Consider the following 24,936-nt stretch of genomic DNA (forward strand, 5'->3'; position numbering starts at 1 on the left):
GATATATGCTCAGTGCTGTGACTGTGATCAAGATGGCATCACAAGGCCTGGGAGTTGTCTCAGTGGATAAAATGCTTGCTGCACTAGCATGAAGTCTTGAGGTCCCCCAAGCCCATGGAAAAGCCAGACACCATAGTACTCACCCATGAGCAGGAGAGTCCCCGGAACCTCAGAGGCCAGTTAGCCTGGGATGCTTAGTAGCAAGCAATGAGAGAGTCTTCCTCGCAGTAGATGGAAGGTTGGAAGGTGAGGACCTGTATCAGGGGCTGTCCTCTGACACACACCCACATACGAACACACACCCCCACACACACACACATGTGCACCCACAGTCATACATGTCAACAAGCATGCACACACATCATGTGCACATGCTAAATTAAATTAGTTTCTTGTTATAAGGTGCCATAGACCAACCCAAATGACCTCAGTTTAACTGTCTGAGTCCTGCAGAGACTATCTTCCAAAGAGGTCACACTTGGGCATACACCAAGGGATAGAAACACCATTCAACTTCTAAGCACTTCTGGCTAAAAGAAAACTTAGAGCTCCTGTACAGTAACAGTCTTTTATCGGTGAGAGGACGCAGCCCATCTGAGTGGCGACTGGAAAAAAATGAGTTTCGAGGATGAGCAAAGCACTGTTAAAATCATTGCGCTTCTCCCCAGTGGCGTCAGGTCACGGCTCCCTCACATGCTGGGGTCAATGTGGACATTTCAAAACACAGCTGGGAATTTTCTCACCCGGGGAGTACCCGAGGGCTCAGCTCACACCCTTCCCTTCCCACTCTTTGCCAACCCTCAGTGGCCAAAACATCATCCGAGGTATTAGTGTCTGTGCAGCACATTAGACCATTTGATTTAAATGTGAAGGCACAAGTTCAGGTCTAGAATGGGGCAGAAGGAAGATTCACACTCACATTCCAGAGGGCAGATACAGAGCTTCGTGCTCACGCATAACTTATTTTGACTCAATACATGTGCATTTTAAATGAGTCCAAATTTCAAATGATCTTCCTGGATTCCGTGGAGGAATGTAAGAAAGTATATTGTACCTCTTCATACCAGGGAGGGAGAAGGGGCAGTCAACAATTTTCCCCACTGCATACCAACTATAAACCTACCTAGTGACCTTTGGGCTTCTTTTCCTTTCGGGATTTCTATCTGGAAATGTGGCTTCTTATTCCTTAATCTGCATGAAGAGCCAAGTTTGCTAAGGGCTGCATTTCATTAATAACTCTAACATAATGATAGAATACCTTGGGCCCAGCCCCCAGGAAATCTTGGCTGGAAGTTTATGAAAAGTGTGTTCTGTGGGGTTGGGAAAGTGATTTCATGGGTGTATCTCAAGCCTTGAAGTGAGCTCTGATTCAGAACTTGCCCAGAGATAAGAGAAGATGCTTACTGGACATCCAAAAGCCAAGTTTTGGTCCCCAACTGTGACATAATGGTTTCCACTCAATGTTCAAATGCATCGCAACTCACCGATCACTTTATGAGATGCTATTTACATTTAGAAATAGAGATAAGAGGCAAGAGAGAAGGACAGACGAGGAGAGAGACAGAAATCAGAGATGCACCTCCGTGGTTTCCAAGTACTGCTAACAAACACTGCTACCCAGGAGAAAAAGTAGGTAGGAGAGGCACAGTCCACCCTGTGGCTGGCCTCTGGGTTTCTAGCACACAAAACATCAAACAGCAACACACCCTGTTCTATGAAGCCTGAGCTTGTGACATCGCTGGCATCAGGGACGATAGGACAAACAGACGAATGTTTCTTATCCTTGCCACAGTGCTCTACTTCTCTTCCCGTCTGGGGCTGTGATGTCTGAGGCATGAAGTCTATTACGGGCACTCAGCATCACAGAGCAAGACATTGGGAAGACTGGGACTTCTCTCAGACATTATTTAACATCCAAACACAGCCAGCAGCTGCTGTCTGCACCACCTAGGTTATAGGCAAGTCACCCTTCATTTTTCTTATTTCCAAAAAGGATACTTTTATTAATCACTGAGAAGTCCATTATATTTTGAACATATAAAACCTCACTCCTCTCCCTGACTCCTCCTTCAGCTCCTCTCCAATTCCTCACAGATCCATCCACACCTCTCTACCCCCACCCAGCAACTCCATGACCTCTATTTTCTTTTAATAACCCAAGGAGTCCAATTTGTACTGCCCATATTTTTCTGGGAGTGGATCCATCCACAGCAGGATGGTTGACCTACCAGGGTCACACCCTTAAGGAAAACTGACTCTTCCTCCCTCAGAAGCTGTCAACTGTCCATAGTTCCTCTGTTAGGAGCAATGGCTCATGAACCCCACCCCACTCCACGCTAGACTGTCGACCATCTTGATCCTCTTGTTCCAATGTCCTCCAGAAAGCCCCAGATCATCGTATGCATCCATGAACACAGCAGTCCTGCCATACCCAGAGCACACTGCTTCACGCTGCTCTTTCCCGTTGTCTGGCTCCCACAGCCTTCCTGATCCTTCAGGACGAGGGATATAGATGCCCTGTTCATGGCTGAGGAGTCTGTTGATGACACTTGCTCTCTGCACCTTAGTCATGAGTGGATGGTTGATGTCTTCCACTGTACAAAGAAACTGATGAAGTCTGAGAGCTGCACTGACTATGGATAGAGAGATATGGGTTTAGAGGGCAATTTCACACTGTGTCCATTGAGAAGAATAGTTGTAGGTTTAGCTCTGGGTCACTAAGCTCTGTGACTGTCCTTGATTAGATACTACAGACATGTACTAGACATGTTTTCTTCTATGGAGTCTGCCTTACACCCAACCAGAAAACAGCTGCTCATCACCATGGCATTTGTGCCACTATTGCACCAACAGGCACAAGTTGGCACACCTGAGTCATTCCTGTAGTCCATAACTGCCCCCTACACACACACACACACACACACACACACACACACACACACACCAGCTTACATAGCCTCTTCCAGTACTAAGAGAGCTCACTATAGAGAAATTAACTTGATTTCTCCATGCCCCGTGACAAATGCGTGTGGTATCTTCAGCAACCAAAGAACAGTGACAACATGTGTTGTTGGGGACATGTCTTTAGGACATCTCTGACCAACAACTAATTACTATTTTCATCTTTTAAGTGTTGGTCATCACCTATAGCTGACAGCGTTCTTAACCAGCACACGGCCTCTAATACCGTCCTGTCACATCCCCTTGGCCTTGTTTTCGCCCAGACACCAATCTGATCACAACCTCCCTGTGGCCATCCCACTAATACACACCCTTGTAACCTGTCACTCACAGCCTGGGGGCATCGTCATGGAGGAACAGCGGATCATAAGTCCCCTCCCTCGTTCCTGCACTCTTCAATAAACACTGGAAATGAACACTGTCCTTGAACACGGGTCTCCTTATAATTTTCTTTGTCAAAAAGACCCTGGCATGGCTGCACTTGCAACCAAAGAGGGAGCTAGAGAAATTTACAGAGCAGGTGTCAGCGTCCCTGTGACAACATGCAGAGGAGGAGGTGAAGCCACTGCACACCCGGTGACAGGGCCATAACTCGACCTCAAAGGTACTAGAGTATGCTCTGTGCTAGCTGAGTGTGGAGAAGCACACCTGTAAACCCAGCTCTCCGGAGGCTGAGGGAGGAGAACCAAGAGTACAAATTCATCCTTGGCCATTGGCAAGTTTCAGAACAGCCAAAAAGTGTGTGGGGATTCTGTCCCCAAGCAAAACGCAAGAGTCTTAGTAACACATAATCTGTGAACGTGGACTGTTCTGCTGTTCAGATGAAAAGTAAAGACTGATTCTAAATGAAGCTCCATTGTGGCTATTTCAGAACAACGAGCTTCTAGGTAATTTCGTTCTTTTTCATTCTGTTCTGTTTTTTCCCTTTAAGTTTCCTATAAACATACATCACTTTAAAATAAAATAAAATTAAATCTCTCTCTTGCTTTCTCGTTCTCTGTCTCTATGTGTATATGTGTGTGTGAGTGTGTGCATGTTTGTGTGTGTATCTGTGTCAGTGTGTGTGTGTGTGTGTGAGTGTATATGTGTGTGTATGTATATATATGTGTGTGTGTATATGTGTGTGTTATTATGAATGTGTATGAGTGTGTGTGTACGTGTGTCAGTATGTGTGTCAGTGTGTGTGTCAGTGTGTGTGTCAGTGTGTGTGTCAGTGTGTATGAGAGTATATATATATATATGTATATATATATATATATATATATATATATATGCGTGTGTGTATATGTGTGTGATTGTGAGTGTGTAGGTGTGTACGTGTGTGTTTGTGTGTATATGTGTATGTTTGTGAGTATGTGTATGTGCATTTCTGTGGGAATGGGAGGTTAAACTAGTGTTGTTCTGCAGGAACTGTCTACCCAGTCTTTTTAAATCACGGTCTCTCACTGGGGCCTAGAGTTTGCTTAGTAGTCTGGTTTGGGTGACCAGATTCCCAAAGATGCTCATGTCTCCATCTTCCCTGATGCTGGGATTACAACCAGGTGCCCACAGCAAGCTTTGCATGTGGGTGATGATGATGGGAACTGGTCCTTGTGTTTATGTGATGATGGTTTACTGACAGCTGCCTCCCAAGAACTATATATTCATAAATCCTAACAATTCCTTAGGGGCTCAGCTTGACCTGCTCAGAAAGCTTTCCCTAGATTTCCCTGCAGAGTCCTCTCCCTTGGCTTTTAACTAGTTTGCAGAATGCTTGCTCTTAGCACGCATGGTATACGTGGCCTAGAATTAGACCGATCAGGATAGTGTGACTTTTGCTCCATGCTGCTCTTATTCTGCACAGAATCCATCCTGCCGTCTTTGTGTTCCCTGTGGGGACCAGAGTGGAAGGAGGTTTAACTGGCATGTTTCTCTACAGGTGGTCAAATACACTCTGTGTTCAGAATAAGGATACTGAAATCTCAAGGATTGATTTGCCAAAGAAAGCTCTTCCTCCCGCCAGCTTAACACCTGTTTGCTGGCCTAGCCCACTTGGTAAGTTTTAGGCCAATGAGAGATTTTGTCTAAAAGTCGATGTGGATGATGTCAAAGGAGCAACAGTTCCTTTTGGGCCTATGTACATAACCAGACAGCCTAGGATGGCAGTGTCCCATAGAACGTTTAGACCCTTTCTCAGTAGCTCAGCCACAGAGTCAGCAGCACATCCTGTACTGTAATTCATCTTTCCCTGGAGACACCACACAGGTCCTCGCCTCTCTGAAAGGCACATTCTCTGCTTTACCGAAGCCAAGGCTGCTAGTACTGGCCTAATGCTCAGAGCTGGCCTCACACTGGGCCGAGGCCATGTCAGCCCAGGCGTGTAAATCACTCTCAATTCTTGCCTCTTTCCTGTTGTGCTGACAACATCAGGAAGCTGCTGAGGGGCCATAACCACACTAACAACTGGCAGATAATGCTTAGCCGACAGAAGAAACATGCTGAAAACCCCATTCAAGGAAGCTTGTTAGCAAGTGTGAACAAAGCTGAGGATAACAGGGCTTTTCCCAGAGGCCCCCCCTGCAAGAGCCTGGCTGCTCACATCTATCCCAGGCCACCAGAGTCTTATCTTACCCAAACCATGTGCTCCCGCTTGTCTGCCGGCAGCTGGACCCCACTGATGTCAGCACGCAGGCCAGCTTGCAGTGCTGGCCACCTAATGAAGATCAGGTGGTGGGAAAGCCCTGTTCTCTCTTTCTCTTGCTCTCAGATGGTTTGTGTGTTTCCACGACAGTCAGGAAAGTGTATTTCTAAGACTGTGGTGGGCATGTTTATACTCAGGGGGTAGGTGTCCCCACAGCCCTGTCAGGGTTTGTCTGTAGCTGTTATCGATACAGAGTTACCAAGGGTCCTCTGCATGCTAGAATCTTGCCTTATCCAAATAGGTCCCTCCTCCAAGGTCCCTTCCTCTCATGCACCTTGTGTGAAGTCAGCTTACTAAAGCATGCAGATGATATTAATTCCCAAATAATAGTAAGAAATGGATAATATTCCTTAACAGTGCTAATGAACATTTTCAGAAATAGATGTTAAAGCACTCAAAACTGAAGAAGAAAGAGTAAATATAAACAAGACTTTCCCCTCCAAACTGTGACAGAAATAACTATCAGGGGAATTTATTCAGAACTGTGGAAAATAGTGTCTAAGGTGAAGTGATTCCATCAAGAATGACCTGCAAAAAGCCCAGCACTGTGCAGATGCTCACATGCCACAGTGTTAAGCACAGAATATAATCAACCCACAGAATAGGCCACCAGCACTAATCTCCTTCTCCAGAGTTTAAGTCATTAAAGTACAGCAGATGCTTGTAACAGGACCAATGGCTGGACCAGTTAAAGCGGAGGACAAAGAAGGTAATGGTAGAGTGAGGCAGGCGAGAGCATGGCAGATGAAAGCATGGGGTGGAGGAGGGAGCAGGCTGAAGGCCACCTGTCCACAGTGATAGCTTCCAGGCACAGATCAAACATGCTGAGAGAGGCTGGGTGACAGCAAGGAGGCTGTGGGACAACCACTGGAGATCAGCTTCAGCCTAAAGAGGGGGCCTTGGGGACAGCCGCTGGAGGAGGCTACGCACCAGCTTCTTTGGATCTGTTCTAACCAGCAAATAACAGGGGCTGTGGAGAGACAGGGCGGGCAGATCTGGCGTCTGCCACAGATAATGGTGCAGAGAGGAGAGCAGTCTGTGGCCAGCTTTGAAGAAGTCAGAGAAGTAAAATTTCAAAGAATGGTGGAATGCAAGGCCAGAAGATGAAAGACCAGGTCTCCTCCAGAGGGGCTTCTGCAAAGAAGGATCCAGACTGGGAAAGAAAGATGGAAGTATGTAAAGAGAGGACCAAAGATGAAATACTCTGGTAATGCCAGACATAAAAACACTCTACCAAAAAGTAAAAATAAACTTGAGGGAAAATGGACATAAAGTTGCGTGAGAAATAGTGTTGTTCTGGGAGGGCTTGCAGGATATGCTAAAGTCACAAAGAGAGAGGGAGAGAAAATGCATAAAGGCCGGATAGAGCCTCTGGAAGGAAGGAGATACAGAGTGAAGACATGGCAGCTTGACTCAGCAGTGAGTGGGTGCCCTGCAACAAGCAGTGCTGGGCCAGAGCTCTTGGTCTGCATCTCTTGGTGTTAAGAAGCAATGGCATCCCCATTTGATTTTTTTTTTTTTTTTTTTTTTTTTTTTTTTTTTTTTTTGCTCCTTGTCATCTTTGCCACAGTGATGGGGAAAGTAACTGCTGTCTCTGAGCCTTGTAAGCAAGCTGGACAGAGTATAGCTCCATCTGGAGCTGGAAGCTTTGGCATTCAGGCCACAAACCTGGACATTACATTTCAGAAGCTGTCCAGATGCAGATGAGAAAGATGGTGCACTGGTCCAGAGATGCAGATGAGGAGGATGGTGCACTGGTCCAGAGATGCAGATGAGGAGGACGGTGCACTGATACAGGGATACAGATGAGGAGGATGGTGCACTGGTCCAGAGATGCAGATGAGGAGGATGGTGCACTGGTCCAGAGATGCAGATGAGGAGGACGGTGCACTGATACAGGGATACAGATGAGGAGGATGGTGCACTGGTCCAGAGATGCAGATGAGGAGGACGGTGCACTGATACAGGGATACAGATGAGGAGGATGAGGACACTGGTCCAGGCATGAGACTTTCCATGACTCTACTAAATGATGCATGGGAAAAGAGGCTGATGACAAGACTAACTTCAAACTGGTCTATGAGATAAAAGTAAAGTCGTCAAATGATGAGAGCCACCAAAGCCTCCACAGTTGCATGAGTCCCTTTTCCCATCGCTAAGACAGAATATGTAGCAAAAGCAACATAACAGGAGAGTGCTTTGTTTGGGCTCAGGATTTTAGGGAATCTACCCATCACAGCAGGGAAAGCATGATACTATCCAGGCAACTCCACAGTGATGAAACTGAGCGGCTGAGACTCCTCACATCTCAACAGGACAGAAAGTAGATATGGGAAAGGAAGTGGAGCAGGTTTATAAGCCTCAAAACACCACCCCACAATGACTCACTTCCTCCAGCTAGATCCCGCCTCCCCGAGTTTTCATAACCTTTCGAATCACCACCATGAGCTGAGGAGCCTATGGAGGACACGTCACATGCTAGGTGGAACACAGGTCCAGCCGACCACAAGAAGGATAAGTTCTGAGACTGTATCTCAGGTGTTAGAGAGCTTGCCTAGTGTGCATGAGGCCCTGGCCTCAATCCCCAACATCGTATAAACTGAGCACAATGGTACATAACTCTATCCCAGCACTGGGGGGGGGGGGGCACGGGCAGGAGCATCTCAAGGTCTTTGGGGGAGGGTTTGCTCAACAAGTTGGAAAAAAACATGGACTACATATGCCTGTCTCAAGGGGAAAAATGTTTAAGAACAAAAATAATGTGATATTCTGGACTTGGGGTGGGGCAGGTGTCTGCAGGTGAGCTGGCAGAGAAGGCAGAGTTCCACACCCTGTCACATAGCGTGGAGTGACATTAGGACAGTGGTCAGGAATTTGGAGGATCTTGGTTGTTCTGGACCCGCAGCTTTCACTCAGCTCTAGGATGGGAGAATGGCACCATGGAGCTATAGAAAGTACTTCCTGTGTGATGATCAAAAAGCCTGAATTACCTCATCTATGTTCACCATGGGGGGCAATAGTGGCAGGGCTCATAGCTGGTCCTCTAGATGACAAGAGGACGGGGGAAATTATCAATGAAACGTCACACACCTGCAAGGGTGTATTAGAGGCTGGAACAGAGAAAGAGAAAGAGCCAGGTAGCTGCTGCTGGTGGGTTGGAAGAAGATGGAGGAGGCTAAGCCCCTGGGGACCTCAGGAAATGGAGTATGGAGGTGATTAGAAGGGAACACAGAGAGGGGAGACCTGTGGCTCAGTGGCGTTTATGGGGTGATCTGAGTCAACACAAAGATGAGATGGCTGTGACCACAGTTGGCCCTGGTCTGCCCGGCTGAGAGGTCATGAATTTCTTTCTCTTGCATAATGATGTCCCAACTGTCCTTCAGTGATGACTCCACATGCCACACACACCTGGCACCCTTGCTATGTGCACGTATCCATTCACAAACTGAGGCAGATCCTGCCGCAGGACCCAAGTTGGTCCTCCTTCCTCAGCCCCACCGCACTCAGTTCACACGCACCACCACGTGCACCACCACTGCGCACTCTCTCACTTTGTACCGTGCTCGGCAACATGGGGTGTGCACACGGCAGCACGTTCAGGGACGAAAGGAGCCACACTGTGCTGTCCTTGGTCTTAGGCTTTAAAAGTCTCTGGGGATTATGAAACCTGAACAAACATCCCTTTGCCTAAGTGGTGTGGGGATGAATACTTTAATTTGTAAGGTTAAACTTTTTGACAGTCCTAAAATAAGAGGCTAATTTTGATAGCAAGTTACTCAGTATTTAATGATCCCACAAGAGAAACAGAAGTGTAATAAGCAAACACCTTCATCTTCTGAACTTAAACAACATTCAGGCCACTGTGTTTTGACTTTATATCGGATCATTGGGTGCATTTTTGCACTCTTACATATAGATTTACTTCTAACAGAGCAGGACAATGGGAAAATAGTTCCGCAGTAACCTAATGTCTCCGCAGACCTCCACATGTTACACACACAAGCTACAGAAGACGGATTGAGTCACGGGGGCTACAGTGCTCACTGCGGTTAGTTATGAGACAGGCTGTCATGCTATGAGGCACCTACAAGCCCCATCTATCACTTGCTGTCTCCTCAACCACATGGTCACCATTAGCTCAGGATAAATCACAGTCCTGGCTATGCTGGAAGTCTGAAGTGTCTCTCGCTGGCTTATGTTTGGGGCACTTCATCCCCAGCTGTCTCTAGTTGGGGAGCATGTGGAACTTCAGGAGGTGGAGTCTGGCTGGTGGGCTAACGTGATTAGAGATGGCCCAGCCCTGGGTTCCAGAGAGCTCTCTTCTGAGAACTGCTGTGCTGTAGGGGCCTCTGCCATATGATGCTGTCACCATGGGCCATATGATGCTGTCACCATGGGCCATAAGATGCTGTCACCATGGGCTCTGTCATACTTCCCCCACTGGGAAAGACTAAGACCCTTTGAAAATGTAAGCTAAGCATCCCCTCAAGTAACTTGTTTCTGTCACATATTTTCTCATGGTGGCGTAGGTTGTGTTTATAGTTTAAGCATGAAAATCACCCTGAAGACTCAGGAATAAGTATACCTGAATAAGAACTCTTTCCTGCCTCAGCTGTATCCATAAGAGCCATTACTTGGGGTATGGCAGATGATAGACTGGAGACAGACAGATTAGAAGATAGTGGATCAACATCTAAGACAGACAGATATAGATGATAGATAATAAATAGATAAATATATGATAGATAGATGATAGATGATAAATAATAGATGATATATAGGTGATAGATAGATAGATAGATAGATAGATAGATAGATAGATAGATGGATGAATGGATGGATGAATGGATAGACAGATAGACAAACAGACAGATCAATGATAAATAGGTAGGTAGGTAGATAGACAGATAGATACAGAGAGAGACCAATGATAGATAAGTAGATAGTAGATGACTGACAGATACATGACAGACATATTGATAATAGATGATAATAGGTAGATAATAGGTAGGTAGATAAAATCACTCAGCTGAGCATCTCTCTCCTCTTGCTCCTCTCTCTCTGTCCTAGGGAATGTGGAAGACGGAAGAGCACGCCAGAGTCTAACAGGAATACGAATGTGTGTTGTCTTCAGCCTAAAGGAAGGGGTGGCAACGGAATAGATTATAAATAATTCCTCTTGTTCCATATTCTATGAAGTTCAATTTAAAGCTGCTAACAGTGAACCTGGGCAGCTACCTTCTCTGAGACAATAATATATTTTGTAATTTGGGCCACAGTATCTTCACGCACAGATTAAATGTGAGTGTGGGGGGGGGGATTATAGATCATTAAAACTAATTTTAATATTTCTTACTCAGCACACTTCATCTTATTGCAGATAAGGAATTCAGACTGCGTCTTCTGGGTCTTTCCTGAGAAAGACCTTGAGGAAGCTATAACAATGCCATTGGTGTTTTACCCAATAAAATGTTAGATGGAGTGGGAGGGGAGTAAACGGGCAGGAGGACTGGGAATGTGAGTGTGAAGAAGAAGAAATACAGCAACCTGCCTCAAAACTGGGGACCCCACTTGATGAAGACCTAAGCTTAAATCTGCATAATTAACACGGCTATGCAGTAATTTCATTTTTATTTTAATGGTGCCATTTAGCTATATCTTGAATATTAAAGATGAGCAACGTAAATTTTTTTAATTACTCTGCTGATACACAAATGGATGTAGCTCAAGAGTCCAGCCCTTACCCCCCAAATGAGCAAACAATTGGTTTCTCGTTGTTACTGCTCTCTGGGAAAACCATGTCTGTCACATTTTCCATATCTGTGAGTATTCCTTTTGTATCTTTTCTTTTTTTCTACTTTTTGAAATCAGATATCCTACAACATTCTCCCTTCTTGTCTAAGCTGAAAATTGTACACATTTTAACTTTTTGCAACAGAAACAGTGATCAATCCCCAAGCTCTACAATCCAAGTGTCCTTATGGAGATCCATTGATGTGATAGTCCTTCATAACTGCAGTCCTGATCATCTGTCCCTCAGAAAATGGCCATTTGTGCATCAAGGTGTTCAGTCTGCCAGTCTGATGAGCAATCTGCCCTTCTTCAGCTAATTGGTTGAGCTGTCCCAATACAGGAGATCAGCTTTCCACATCACCTCCATTGCTGACTTTCTGTGTCGTTTCTTTCCTTGAGGTGTGCCTCTGTGTGGGAGCTTCTCTTACTCAGAGAGGATCTTTATCAATTTTTGTGAAACCCACAGTCTTTCATAGGCAAAACTTCTTCCCCAACATGTGCAGTGGGGGGTACTTATACCACTTCAGGAATGTGGTGGCCAGACAGAAGACAACTCAAGAAGATCAGTTTCTCTTTCCACCATGTTGATGTTTAGGATCAAACTCAAGTTGTCAGGCTAGGTGACAAGCACCTTTATGGTTCAGATCCTTTCTAGTCTCAGATTCATATATTTAAGTCATAATTTGTTGTTACCATGTTTATAGATGGTTAAGGAGAATATTCTAGAATCCTACCTACTTGCTGATGTTATCCTAACCTCTCTGCACAGAGAGTATTTGGTTATCTCAAGTTCTTAGAAATTAGAAGTCTCCTCACGTATAGAGACAGGGAATATAGCAGAAGGAAACAGAAATTATGATTCAAGATTACAGTGAAGAGATTACTGTCATTTTCCCATTAATAGACCATAGATGGAAGGCTCTGTGAGTGCTGACTGAAAGAACAGGAATGGAGGCTGCTCCATTTCCTGCCCAGACATTATTCAGATAAAATTAAAAACATCTGATTCACGAAAATACAGGGAACCTCCTGGAAGAGTCATAGGAGCAGACTGGACCCTACCACACTGTTTGGATGTCTGTGACACGTGCTCAGGTGTGGGACCCATGGCATTGGCTAAGCTGGGGAGAAACATCCTAGGAGATAATTTGAAAACTTTTTGTTTTCATATACCTGGCAGATATATGTGAATAAGAGACAACCTGTATTTTAAATTGCCAAATAAAAAAGGAAATATTACATGTTTTTGCCCTGCTGAGAGATTGTTGGACAAGCCTCAAATGGGTTGAATACGCTTGCTCTTACATCACCCAAGTGGATAGGACATGGGCAGATTTGTGGATGGGTCATTTCTGATGATGTTACTGAGTGAATACAAAATGTGCTGCCCTGCTGGCTTATATGGTGACTTGACTTGCATGCTTGACTTCCAACTGGTGATGCTGGGAGAACATAAAGCCTGGCTGGAGGAGGTAGGTCTCTGGGTTGTGTCTAACCCTTGCTCCATCTTCCTGTCTCTCCTGGAGTGAACAGCCCCCATCTCTATGTGCGTGCTCTGGCTTCCATGGTAGTCTGTCTTACAACAACCCAGAATCATGATAGCCAAGGACTAGGGACTGAAGATCTGAAACCATGAGTGAGATTAATCTTTGCCCACTTTAGCTCTTCTTGCAGAGATTTTAATCTCTGATAAGCAACAGTACTGCGATGGTGAGTTAACTGTCAACGTGACAGAATCATCTGGGACACCCTCAACATGTCTGTGGGGAGTTATTGTGATTATTTTGAGTGAGTTAAGAAGACCTGCCCACTGTGGGTGACACATTCCCTACTTGGACTCCTGGGCTGTGTAAGTCAGGTAATAGAACTGAGCAGCTGCATGCAGGCATTCCTCACAGTGATTCCTGACTGGATGCACTGTGAGGAACCATTTCAAGGCCTCACCACCTTTGACCGCTCAGCCAGAATGGACTGTGCTGTCAATTGTGAACTACAATCAACCCCTCCTCTTTTAAATTGTTTTTGTCAACAAACTTTATCAGAGCAACAGAAAAGTAGTTAAGACCCTAACTCGCACAGTTAAGGTAACAAGTAGTCATGACCCTAATCCATACAAACATTAACAGTAGGAAGACAGTCCTCCCTGACACAGGAAGTTTGAGCCCTTGTCTCTGTGCATCAGACCCTTACTATACACTACCTAAAAGTATCAAACGCTTACCTCGATAGACCCAATTGCTATCAATAGTCAGAAGTCAGAATGTTACAGTATATTTTCTAAGGTGGTTAAGAAAATCTTCCATGAGTTCTCAAATAACATCAGAAATCAATTGTTTTGACCGAGTTTCTGTACTGTCCAGCAGGACCATGCGTGGGGAAGCTTAGATATAACCATGAAATTGTCCTCTGCAGACACTGGGAAGGAACTAGTAGCCAAAACCCACTTGAGTTGTGAAGATCAATGTAAAGACTCCCCATGGGCTTCACCTTGCTCTCTTATTCCCGTAGCATCCTCTAAGGTTGCAGGGGGTGTTATAATCTGGAAACAGAAGTCAGTCTCTGAGGCCATCCTGCTTAGAGTGGAACTGGGCTCTGTCTACGGATAACTGTGAAATCTCACTCCATAGCTCTGATCTGACGTATGCTGGTCTGATTTTCATGACGATAAAGAGCTATGCAAGGATGCATAATTTGTAAAGACAACAGGTGGGAACAGTGACCATCCATCACTGGGTAGCCTCATCACTTTAGTCTCTGTTAAGGACCTAATGAATGTTACTATCATAAGAGGAGCATGAGAGAAAGGGGATCCATCTTGTCACCAGAGAGGAAGGTAGAGAGCCATTCCTCAGCCAGGCTTGCTTCCTCACATAAGATGTAGCTGGAGTCCCGTACTGCCTACTTTTATTCTAAAAGCATTACCTTTAAGGACCAATCATCTTTCAACACCTCTCAGGTTGCCACACTGGGGACAAAGTTTCCAATGCAAGAACTATTGGGTTATAAGTCATGTGTAACCCATGGATAGCACCGTGTTCCCACGGCCTTCACATGCTTTTCAGACTGGGTGGTAAAGGTTAGGTGTGCTGAGTGTGATCTCAAGCTTTTTCTTGCATCATGATGGTTTAGGGTGTGTGTGTGTGTGTGTGTGTGTGTGTGTGTGTGTGTGTGTGTGTGTAAACATGCCATGGTACCCCTGTAGAAGTTAGTTGGTTCCCTCCTTCTACCATGTGGCCTCTGAAGTTCTAAGTCAAGTCATCAAACTTAACTGCTAGTACCTTTCCCCACTAAACCATCTCCCTGGCACCACTTGGGAACTTTTTTAGGTGATTTATTATTGATGTCAATTGTGTCTTCAAAAGAAAAAGTGTTTTGGGGGTGCCTGCCACAGGCCTAAGGGCCACTCAGCTAAGGGACAGCAACTCAAACATAAAGACTTCCCTGTGGTCATCTACACTTACTGAAAACACAACAAAAAACTCACTCACCTCCGAGAGGACAACATATCTTCCTTTCTTTCAGACATTTTTAATTTCAAATGATGCTGTGAACAAAAGGTGGAATACGGAGCTGCGGATATCGAGTGCATGGGAAATCCGTCTGGAGCACGGAGCCTGGAGGTGTGGCGTGGGACTCCTTGGGGCTGGTGTGGAGTTTTGTGAGAACGGAAGGGGTAGTGGTGTGAGCAGAAGAGGGCTGTGGAGGAAGAAAACACTGCTGACTGTCACTGGAGTGTGCTCCGAGGCTTGGTAAGCACAAGCTCCTCACCTTCTGTCAGTTTGACCTTTAGTGAGCTCTGGGCAACTGGTCAGACTAAAGGCCAACTGTGCTCCTGAGAAATGATGATTATCCCAGTGAGAAAAACTACAGGGGAAAATACAGTCAGCCTAATGCGTGTGCCTTATTCGGGTATTCATAGATTTGGCCTCCAGAAATTCCACTTTTAAAGCTGTTTCAAAAGAGAGAGGTTCATTTTGAGGGTATGGTGCTCTGAAGTCAGGATGGGCTCCACAGGAGCCCAGTGTGGTCTGCTCTCCCGCAGTGTAGAGGACGGGCCGACATGTTCCTACCGAGAGCAGTTCTGGGTCCCCTAGGCCCTAGGCTGGCAGCCTGCCACGTGGGCCCCTTAGCCTCTGCACGGATGGATGTCAAGTGCATCCTGTGATAACTGGAGTCTGAGGGGTCAGCATACATCATCATGGGGCCTCCGCAGGCACTGGGATGGGTCAGGGAGCGCCAACGGAAGCAGTTGAGAACTGCAGGGAGGCTCGTCCGATAACGTTTTTCTGAGTTATATTTATCACAACTATGGGGTGGGTTTTCCAGGACACACAAGTTCTCAGTCAAACCACGTTATATGACTGCTTTACGCTCCAGAACAACAGCAATTTTCAAAATAAAATTTGGAGGGTAGCAATCAGGACCCAGCAACATGGAAGGACAGGGAGGGTCCTGTGATGGACGGACGGAAACAACTGGTTTCAGGTGGTTGGGAAGATGAGGCCCAGCACACTTCTTGAGAAGTTAGATAACAATCAGCAACAGATGAAGATTCTAAACTCCCTTTCACCCACGATGCTGTGAGCGAAAGGCCGTCAGTGTCTCTCCACCCAGAAAGGCTGCTGCTCAGCAGGCCTGTGATGACAGCCCTCTGTGATACAGGTTCCAGACATGGGCATGACCCCATTCTTCACAAACTGACAAAGTGCCAGGATCTTAGAGCCACCCAGGCGTAAAGCAAGTTATGTGAAGTAATTCTAAATCTGCCCATGCTTTGTGTGTGTGTGTGTGTGTGTGTGTGTGTGTGTGTGTGTGTCCGCACATGTACGTGTGTGTTCCTGTATATTATTCATGCATACAGTGTGAGGTGCATAAGGAGTTCAAAGACCCTAGGGATAGAGCCTCAGGTACTCCTCACCTTTTTGTGGGGAAGAGGTTACCTATGTGTGTAGTATGTTTGCACCTATGTGTGAGAACATGTTAAGACCCTAAGTTGACATGACTTGTGCTCAGTTGCTCTCCCCTGCCCAGGCTGAACCCAGCACATGCCAATGCTAACTAGTCTGGGTAACTAGCATGCTCTGGGGATCTCTTGGGTTTGCCTCCCAAGTGTTGGGATCACAGTGGCCATCAAACCTGTCTGCCTTTTATGTGGGTTCTAAAGGACAAAACTCTGGTCCCATACAAGTATAGTAATCACACCAGCCACTGAACCACCTTTCCAGCCCAACCTTGTTATTATTATTATTTTGAAGACATGGTCACCAGGCTAGCTCTCTGGTCAGGGAGCTGTAGTCGCTTGTCACTCGCCTGTTTGTCTCTACTTCACCAGGACTAGGAACACACACACACACACACACACACACACACACACGCACACACACACACATCCCATGATTACAAGGCAAATACTTTATCAACTGAACTATCTCCCAATCTAGCATATGTCCATGTTCTTAGACAAATTCAGAAAAGGGAAACCTTAGTTCTGCTGTTAATGCTCAGAAACAGGAATAACAGGTAAGCTGCAACTCAGGAGTCATGTCTCAGCTGCCTTAGTGAAATCCACAGACTTATAAGCAATAAAAGTTAATTTCCTCTAATTTTGGAAGCTGGAAGTTCAATCTCAGTGTGCCAGTAAATCCGACATCTGATAAAGCCTGTTTCCTGGTTCACAGACTCCACATTTTCACTGGTGTAAAGAACTTACGTCACTCTGAGCATCGCCTATGAGAACATTAAAACCTGCTCATGTGTCCCAATCACCTGCAAAGGTCAAACCCCCAAAATCCATCGTCTTGGGGTAAACATTTCAACATATTTTCTGGGACACAGACATTCAGATCTAAGGAAGTAAGAGTGCCCATGTCATAGCTGTTGTTCAAAAGCCAGCCAATTTCTACACAAGGAAGAGAAAAGGCACACATGTGAGAGTTTAGGATTGTGTAGGTGGGGGTATAATGTAAGATGTGCTCCTGTGTATATGAGGGGAAGATGGAGACAGACAGCCAATAAGGAAGAAAAGCCAAGAAGTTCCCCCATTGTCTTCTCAGCCATGCCCAATGTGCTGTGTGTATTCTAGCTCAGTAAGCTGTGTCTGCCAACCTCAGCTCTGGAGGGTATCAGTCTAACATCAAACTCATTAAGCCCTGTGAGGATGAGAGGGCCACACTGAACTCCTGTTGGAAGGGCCCTGGACCAACTAAGCTCAGTCTCTGCTTGGATGCAACTTAACATTCCTCTGCCATTATCACCAAATGCTTTCTTTTGGTGGATTATCCAAATTACAGAAGAATGGAGCTCCTGCATACCAATCAGAGCCAAGGGTGGCAGAAAGCCCTACTTCAGGAAGGAATGAACTAGCAGTCAAGCAAAGGGAGCCAGGGTGAAGGAGCCTAGTCAGTATCTGATTTACAGTGATTTCCAAAGCTCATCCAACTTCACACTTAAAAACAGCGATGTTACAGGTCCCGTGCCCAGCAATGGCCAGCTAACACAAAACAAGCCCAGTGGTATTTCTGTGGGTTTTCTTTGTTTCTTTCATGTTGCTTTGTTTTGTTTTTGGGTTTTTATTTTGGTTTTATTTTTGTTTTGTTTTGTTTTTTTTGTCTTGTTTTGTTTTTTTGTCTTATTGCTCTTTTAACTATTTGGCTTTTTGTTGTTGTTTATTTGTTTGATTTTCCATTTTTGTGGTTTAAAATGACTGTTTCCTGCTTGGTTTTGTTTCTTGGGGTCCATCCCCCACCCAGGGAGAGAGACAGAGAACATAAAGTTGGGTGTATTAAAAAGTGGGGATGATCTGGGAGGACTTGGAAAAAGGAAAATATAATAAAAATATATTGTATGGAGAATAATTCATTAAAAAATACAACAAGAAGCAATAGAGCAGCCAAGAGAACACGGCTGAGAGGAAGAAAGGAGAGGGGCTGAGGAGAGGAAGCCTGCTCAGAAAAAGGGAACATGATAGAGGCGGGCTTCCTGGAAGCCTAGAGTGGAGAATTATAAATAGACAAGGCAAGATGATAAAGAAAACATGACCAGTGTGCAAAGAAGCTTCAAGTGTTCCCTTCCAAGACTGAAATGTGAAAATGAAGAGAAAGTTCTGGTAAGTCTGCGTGAGCAAGGAAGAAGGTGCTCATGTAACCGCTCGCCCATGCTTGGACTGGTGGAGTCATGTGTTCCTCCCTTCACACATGATGCATTGGTGCACACAGTATTCATTTTCTTCTTAACTTAGGTCACCGTCAAGAGCAAAAAAGGTTATGAAAGCCAGACCAACTCTCTCAGAACCGAGTACTTAGACTGGCTTCCTGGTTGCATATCTGGAACTGTTTCTTCATATCCTAGTTTTAGCTGTCGACTTAACATAGCCTAGAGTTACCTGAGAAGGGAGTCTTAACTGGTAGATTGGCAAGATAAAATTAGCCCATCACACAGATTTGGCCAATGGGAATATCCGGACGGCATGTGTGGTCCTGGTTGTCAGTTGATGTAGGAGGGCCCAGTCCATGACTGACAGGTGGCCTCCAGCTGTGTAAAGAGCTGGCGAAGAAGGCCACAGAGGTCCTGCCAGGGCTTGGTGGTTAAGAGAGAGCACTTGCTGCTCTTGTAGAGGACCTGAGTTCCGTTCCCAGCACCAATGTGGTGGTTCACAAACATCTGTAACTTCAGTTTTCTCTTCTGACCTCCCTGGGACACCTGGCATACGAGTTGTGCACATACAAGCCAGACAAAACACTTACACACATAACATTTAAAAAAAACAATCAGAAAGAAAAGAAAAAATAAGAGAAAAAGAAAGCAAAGTATGACCTATGAGCTCTCCCGCGGCTCCTGCCCTACTTCTTAGCCTGTGAGGTTAGGGGTTCCTCAGTCAGAGTTAATCCACACAAACTCACACTGACATCCTTCTATGACAGTGACATGAAAAATCGTTGACTGTGCCCTGGACTACTTCACCACCCGACCCTACCTGCTGTTAGGGGTTGGGGTGAGTTGGCACAGAATCAAGGACACAGAGTCCAGGAGCAGTGAGAAATGCTGCAGCAAGCTCTTCTGAACGCTGCTGCAAGCTTCTTTAATCCCCATTAGTCCCAATAAAGCATCTCTTCTAAACAGCAGTTCCTGGTTGGCTGGCGTTGTCTTCACTAGTAATCCTTGCTCTCCCAGGCTGTCCTCAATTAGGTCCTCCTGCAGGGGCCTCTTTTGAGGCTCTGTGGCCATTTATATAGAGGAACTTTCCTGCTACATTAAGATTAAATAAACCCTTGACTTCTCCGAGTGCCCGGAGTCAGAGGGTCTCATCACACAACAGCAATGGAACTAGAACACCTCCCAATCTTGAGTTCACTCCATTTTCAAAGTCGGCCACCCTGTTCTCAACACAGATGTCTGAAATGGCTAAGGAAGCACTACAATCCCTCCCCGATCATCTGCGCGGGACAGGAATATAATTAGCTCTCAACACTGAGAGGAAGAGGGAAGCAGAACGGGACTCACTTTCTAAATCAAAAGACAATGTCTGTGTCAGCTCCTTCCTTCCTGTTTGTGGAGCTGTGAAGAGAGCACCTCACGGGGGCTACCACAGCCATCTTGTGATCATGAGGTGATAAATATGAAGTTTTGTTTTCTGGTCCAACTGATCAAAGACCACAGAGAGGAAGAACAGGAAGGCTTGGGCCCCTGATGACAGAAGCCACCTGCTGTACCAGAGGTGAGGCCATCCACCTCACTCTTGATGCTTGAGCCACGGTCCTTTCTGTTTATTGGCTCACCAATCTGTACAAAGAGAATCCAGTAAGACCCTCAGATCCCACATCAAGACCTGTAAAAGGCCATGACTCTTACAGCTGTGACCACAGCCCTTGAGCTCAACAGTGAAGCAGAAAGAACACAGGAGTTTGCAATGGTGGAAAGGAGGGAAGCGACTCTGAGCTCAGGGAAGAATTTTTCTCTGTCATGGGGACAGCTAGGGACATGGTCGGTAGCAGAGGCAGACGGGACAATCAGTTATCTCTGGGATGTGGAATGAATGGTGGCTGTGGATTCCAGAGTGTAGGGACAGCATATCTAGGCAGGAAAGATGTCCTTCCTGGTTAAAGGAAAATTCAAATTCATAGAGAATAAGCCAGAAGTGGGTCAAAATTCAACTCAGATCATCCTAACCCCTCATTTTGTGAGGAATGCAGGTATACTGCAGGTACATCATCCCCTGTGGGAGCTAAACGGGGGGTTCTGAGAGAAGCTGAGATCTGTACATCTGTGTGGCCACTGCCTATGGCCTCAGAGAATGCCAAGGGGATGGAATCTCAGGTCTCTTCTGGTGCATCTGGGTTTGGATAATGAGCCTGTGTTTTCCTTCTCCTCCAATTCTTCCTCCCCCTCCTTTTTCCCATGCTCCTCCACTTTCCATGCTCCCCTCCTCCCCATGCTCCTCCACTTCCCATGCTCTCCATCCTCCTCCCCATGCTCCTCCACTTCCCATGCTCTTCCTCCTCCCCATGCTCTCCACTTCTCATCTCCTCCCCATGCTCTCCACTTCCCATGCTCTTCCTCCTCCTTATGCTCCTCCACTTCCCATGCTCTCCCTCCTTATGCTCCTCCACTTCCCATGCCCTCCCTCCTCCTTATGCTCCTCCACTTCCCATGCTCTTCCTCCTCCTTATGCTCCTCCACTTCCCATGCTCTCCCTCCTTATGCTCCTCCACTTCCCATGCCCTCCCTCCTCCTTATGCTCCTCCACTTCCCATGCTCTCCCTCCTCCCCATGCTCCTCCACTTCCCATGCTCTCCCTCCTCCCCATGCTCTGGGACATCCTGCACTCTCACAAGTCAGGCCTCCCAGTGATTTTCCAGACAAAGAACACCAGGAAGCAGTTCAGAGGGGTTGGTAGATTTTAAGTTCTGCTTTATCAAACAGTGGAACCTTTTAAGAAACAGATTTGTCATATTGAAATTAGGTTTTCACTACATTCTTCTTCATACTTTTCATTTTCTGCCCTTTAAAGTCAATACAAATATAGAGTTGAATATATCTTTTTCTACTTTTATTTTTACAATACTCAGAACTGAACCTAAAGATCTTATGGTATCATTTTATTCTGAGATAACTTCTCCCTGCATTGCTCAGGCTGACCTTGAACTTGCTATTCTCCTGAATCTGCTTTCTCAGGAGCTGGGAATTCAAGTCTGTGCCATCAGATTGGACTCATTCTGTACCGTTCCTGAGGAAATTCATGGAAATTGTCTCTCTCTAGATCTTTAACAGTTCAGCTCAGAGTTGTCTAATGATGAGTTTCCTTCTTTGTAGTGTGTGTGTGTGTGTGTGTGTGTGTGTGTGTGCATATGAGTGTGTATAACTGTGTATGTTTGTGTGAGAATATGTTTGTGTATTTGTAGTATGTGTGTGCATGAGTGTGTATGTTTGTGTGAGAATGTGTGTGTGTGACTGTGTGTGTGTTTGTGTGTGTGTGTGTTTGTGTGTGTAGGTTTGTATGAATGCCTGGCAGTCATAGGACAGCCTTGGACATGCCAAGAAGGTTTTTCCACTTTGAGAAGTTGTCTCCCAGGCCTGTTACCTGTTACCTCAGGAATCATCCTTTTCCTGCCTCCCAGAGTTGGGTTCACAGGGGCAGGCCACCAAGCTCTCTGCTTTTCTGTAGATTCTAGGGATAAAATGTAGGTCACACTTCAGCACACAACTCACAGTCACAGATTTGCCAGTGCTGACCAGAAACCACGGACTCTGAATTCTCTCACCCCAGGCCCAGAGAACACTTAGATTAGGGGGAATCCCCACATCAGCCACTGTCCCCACATCTGCATCCCAGCTCCTGGTCTCTACCCCACGTGTGATCCTCAAGCACCAGGGTAGTGGCCCCACACGGCACAGTGTGCTCATCACTGGAAGGAGGAGTCATTCTTTCCCAGCCTGCTTTGCAGCATTATTATAGCCACCGTTCATTTTAAATAAAGAAGGACATAGATGAAATGTGGCTGTGTGCTTTGACCACGGGAAGATGATCAAATTGTAAAGAACTGACCTTGTTATTTTCCTTTGTAACAAAATTCAGAAAAAAATAAACTTTTTAATGGATTGATGCCAAGATTCAACCTACAGAACTTCTTTTGTTTCTATATTCATTTGCAAGTAAATATAAAAGCATAAAGGAATCACAAGCATTTTTATTTTCATGTTTATTCTGACATGTGATTACTTTTCTCACAGACAACTTTTACATTACAACCTGACCATTTTCTGTTGGGCAAAATGAATCTATTGCAATAATATGAAAACTGAACCTTTAGCTGAGATTCATCAAAACTGTCTGAGAGGATTTTATTGTCTTTAAATGAGCATTTTAATTGAAGTGATGCATAGATATAGATGCAGATTTTGTAAAACTTGATTAATTACAAGATGGTCAAACTCACAAACCAGCACACAAATAAGAAGAGGAAATGTCATTTTCCCAAACTCTGCATTTCGCCTTTGCTACCTTCAAAGTTTATTTTTTTTTTTATTGTAAACATGATGAAATATAAGATCACCTGGGAGATGGGTGCTCTGCATATGCCTACAGAGGGTGGGGGAAGTGTTATCTTAGTTTGACTGAGGTAAGAAGACCTGCCTACCGTGGGTGGCACTATTCCCTAGGCTGAGGATATATATATATGAGAACATGAACTGAGCATTTATTGCTCTGTGCTTCTTGATTATGGATGCCAGGTGATCAGCTGCCTCTAGTTCCAGTCATGTGACTTTTTGCCCAGATGGATACAGTCCAGTTGTGAGCCAAAATAACCCATTTCCCCCTTAAGTTGCTTTTCTTCTGAGTACTTTGTCATAGAAACAAGTCAAGTAACTAACACAATACCCATACATAAATATGTTCACACTCTCAGCATAGATTAAGTGTGATTTGGGTAAAATTTATATAGTTGATGATATAGTAGTGCCTCAACTTTCAATTTGTGACATTCCTCTTTGTACCAACAACTCATTCATTTATTTGACTGTGTGGTATCCCATTCTATGAACACCCACTTTAGCCAGCCTACTATTGCTTAACATTTGTGATTATTAAGAATAATGTTTTTAAGTGTTTTTTATAGTCCTAATAATATTCCTTATATGTGGCCTTACTGATCAAATCAGCACTTCAGTTAACGAAAATTGAATAGCACTTTTCTCGAGGTTGAAACATTCCAACCTGTAGGAAAGCTCTTAAAGCCAGAGAGTAAACAATTCAAAATAGCTTAAGAAACTCCCTGAAACTGACCAGTTTGTCTACACCTCTCCCTGTCAGAGTAAGCAATAAAGGCTGCCGAGAGTTGTTTTCAGAAGATCAAAGCTGCAAAGGGCATTGTGAGAACAGACCTGCTTCTTAGAAGAAGCAGAAACCACCTGGGCTGCCTGGGAGAGGTTCAGACCAACTGAGTCATTGAGAAAGGACAGTCCTCAACCTGTTGAGCGGCCTGCAGTCAGTGCAGTGCTCCCAGGTTCCCAGCTTTTGTGAGCTGTCGTTCATGGTGCACTGGGCTTTGGCGATGCAGCTGCGTTTCAATGGCTCCTGCTTCTGTAAGTAACTTCTCGCCCAGATTCCTATAAGTAACCCAATAAAACTCATTGGCTCACCAAACCGGACTTTGCTGGTATCCATACTTTGGTCTGTCATGGGATTTCAATCTGGGGTAAGTAGACATGTGTGTTGTGTCTTCCTGGGAAAAGTCTTGTCACACAACAGTGTATAGACAGCTTCTTTTATACATTTGGTTTCTCCAACTTTTAGTCAGAAGATATGTATTTACCCTTCAACGTCAAATGTTCAAATATTTTCTAAATCAATATTACTAGTGTGTGTGTGTGTATATATGGTATGTGTGTATATATGTGTATGTTTGTATGTGTGTGTATGTGTGTGTATATGTGTGTATATGTGTGTGTATGTATGTGTGTATATGTGTGTATGTGTATGTGTGTATATGTGTGTGTGTGTATGTATGTGTGTATATGTGTGTATGTGTATGTGTGTATATGTGTGTATGTGTGTGTATATATGTGTGTGTATGTGTGTGTATGTGTGTGTATATGTGTGTGTGTGTATGTATGTGTGTATATGTGTGTATGTGTACCAGGCTAGGGTATTTGAACACAGGGCACTCAGTCTATGCTGCTTACTTGGGAAGTCATTTCAGTGACTTTAAGAGATGGAGACACACTGGAGGAAGTGAGTCACTGAGCACCAGGAAGCCCTTTGGAATTACAGCTTTGTCCCAGTTCTGGCCTCACTACTTCCTCCCCCTCCAGTGTGTGACAAGCTGCCTCATGCACCTGCCATCTCATGGTCCCCAGCATTAAGTGTTCTGTCCCTCTTTACTAAAGTGTCGGCCAGTCCTTCCTCCTTTAAGAGGCCAGCTATTCTGTCACAGAAGCGAGAGAGGCGACTAATCTGTTGGCTGTATTAATACTGGAAGCGTGGATTTAGCTGGCTCACTCTTATG

Source organism: Micromys minutus (assembly GCF_963924665.1).
Source record: "Micromys minutus genome assembly, chromosome: 7".
Classification (NCBI taxonomy): Eukaryota; Metazoa; Chordata; class Mammalia; order Rodentia; family Muridae; genus Micromys; species Micromys minutus.